General features: G+C 32.9%; 1 protein-coding gene across 2 annotated transcripts in view; it reads right to left on the reverse strand.

Annotated features, from left to right (window-relative positions):
• Nucleotides 1-2,748, reverse strand: part of clcn2b (chloride channel, voltage-sensitive 2b) — a 274,822-nt gene that overhangs the window by 52,969 nt on the left and 219,105 nt on the right. The window lies entirely within an intron of this gene.

The raw sequence follows: 2,748 nt of genomic DNA on the forward strand, positions 1-2,748 counted from the left end.
ACACACAACAAAACAATACAAAATAAAATAAAATGAAAGGCAGCAGCAGAAGAAAAAAATTAATATATCTGCTCCTTTTTAAAAAATATTTTAAACAATGATAAACCAAATAATAAAAACAAAAAATTCAACTCCTCAGACAGTAACTAATACAAATTAAACAATTTCATATTTCTTTAACAATTTTTCCTTGATCATTTTCTTGAAGCAATTAACTGATCCAATGCTCTTATAGTCATCCTCCAGATTATTCCATAGTCTTATACCTTTTACTTGAAGTGCATCTGTCCTTCAAATTTGTTCTGACTTTCGGTTAACAAACATTTGTAATCCCTTCAAATTATAGCAGCGTTCCCTCTTAACAAAATGTGATTGGATGTTTGGTGGCTACACATTTCTATAAGCCTTATACATAACCTGCAGAATGTTATAATCAACCAACTCATGAAATAACTTTAATTGATGAAACAAAATGTTAGATGGGTGATAGTAATGCTTTCTTGTAATAATTCTTATGGCTCTTTTTTGTCAATTAAAAATAGGATTAGTAATGGTTTTACATGCATTTCCCCAGACTTCTATGCAATAAATCAAATGTGGAAAAAATATTGCATTATATAGTGTAAATAGTGTTTTATCATTAAATAACTCCTTAACTTTTTAGGATTTAGCCATTTTTGTTCTTAAGTTTCATATGAGGTCTCCATGTCTTTTTCGTCAATGATGACACCCAAAAACTTCACCTCATTGACTCTACAGATTTCAACGCCCTCTACTCTAAATGGAACATCAATTTTTTTTCTTTCTATTACTAAATATCATGTAATTTGTTTTATCCAAATTTAATGAAAATTTATTATGTTTAAACCAATTTTGTACTTTTTAAATCCCATTTCCATCATTTCCATCATATGTTCTATGTTTTTACCCAAGCAAAAAAATGTGGTGTCCTCAGCAAATAAAACACATTTAAACAACCCTGATACATTTACCAAGTCATTAATATATAGGAGAAACAACTTTGGTTCCAATATAGAACCCTGTGGAACCCCACATACCATATCGCAAAGTTTAGATCTTACACCATTAATTTGTACAAACTGTTTCATATTGGTTAAATAACTTAATACCCACTGTAGTGCTGGACCTCTTATACCTTACTTGTAAAGTACTTTAAACTTTCTCCACTGAAATCTTCCTTGATAACACATGCCTCCATCTAGAATACACAGTCCTGTCTGACCTGGTCCCTGACGTGACATCATCAGCCTTTGGTAATCATCGACTGTACGTTCGGGCGTTTCTGAGACTGGTTGGTTTGGTTTTTTTAACACTTACGTGGCCCGAATGCAAAAATATATGTATACCCATTATATCCTGACTGTGATTAATCTTCAACAGTACTTGGTATTGTTATGGTGGGTGTCAAACATCAAGAGCCTTCAAGAGTCAGTCCATATGAAATACATTTGTTAATTGTTTTTTTCTTTGAGTGATTTGATTCTCTTCAATCAGGATTGCACCTATCCATTGACTTGGTTCTAGCACACTGGAATAGACTGTAAAGCCTAGAGTCTCAGGTTAAAAGGGGACATATGTAAAATACACTGTTTTAGCTGTTCAGCCCATTTTGTTGTGTACTTGTGCATAAAATTTGAAATTAATCTCTCCTGGTGTTGCATAGATATCCTATTCTTTTCTAACTTGTTCAGTTTTCTATATTTTCTATGATGTTTTCTAAACTATTATCAAATTATTTATGACAGAACTGCCAAATAAAGTCATGGATTGACCAACAATTCCCTTGTCTTGATTCTCCTCTCGCTCTGGGTCATCCTGTGGCTCCAACAAGTAAAGTTACAGTAAGGAGGAATTCAGACCACAGCATTGCAGTTGCACTTTGTAAAGACCCCAGCTGAATCTGAACTGTGAAAAAGAAGGATTTAAAAGCATGATATGTCTCATTTGAATTAATTTCCAATCTGGGTCCATTCCTGTTTGGGTGGACGACCTCTGCTCAAGATGCTGCACAATTGATGCACTTGCACTGTTAGAGGAATACATAAATGAAAGAATTAAACCTTCAATTACAGAGGGTTCCTAATGTTTTTGACCTCAGGGTACAATTTTTTAGCCCAAAATGGCTCAGGACCCATTTAAATAATAACTGTATTGATCAAACTAATTTCAGTTGTGATTAGGTTTGGGGGGATCAAACTTTTTCTGCTGTTGCCCCACTCCTCTGGAATGCTCTTTCTCAACCTCTCTTCAGATCACTACTCAAACCTCACCTATTCAATCCTTTCCCATCTTAATGATATTTTTTTCCTCGCTTGGAAAGCATCTTTGAGTATCCTAAAAAGCGCTATAGTTAGATGTATTATTATTATTCGCTTTCAATATCAAAATAAAATTTGCGTACAGTTTAACAAGCAAAAACTAATGAATGAAATGACATGATCATGACAGACATTTACTTATGTTATATATGTAAACCTGCACATAAAACAAGATGCTGAACAAGTTAAAAATTAATTAAACAAATTTAATGTGTCTAGAATAGAATAGAATAGAATAGAAATAGTCTTTATTGTCCCGCTAATGGGAAATTCAGGTGTCACAGCAGCATCAGTACAGAGGTTCACACACTAGTTTACAAACTATAGAAAATGCACAAAAAAACAAGATTACAACTAACTAGCAATGATACTACTACCAACAGTAAAAATATAATATAATATAATATAA

Source organism: Austrofundulus limnaeus, unplaced genomic scaffold (genome assembly GCF_001266775.1).
Source record: "Austrofundulus limnaeus strain Quisiro unplaced genomic scaffold, Austrofundulus_limnaeus-1.0 Scaffold371, whole genome shotgun sequence".
NCBI lineage: Eukaryota > Metazoa > Chordata > Actinopteri > Cyprinodontiformes > Rivulidae > Austrofundulus > Austrofundulus limnaeus.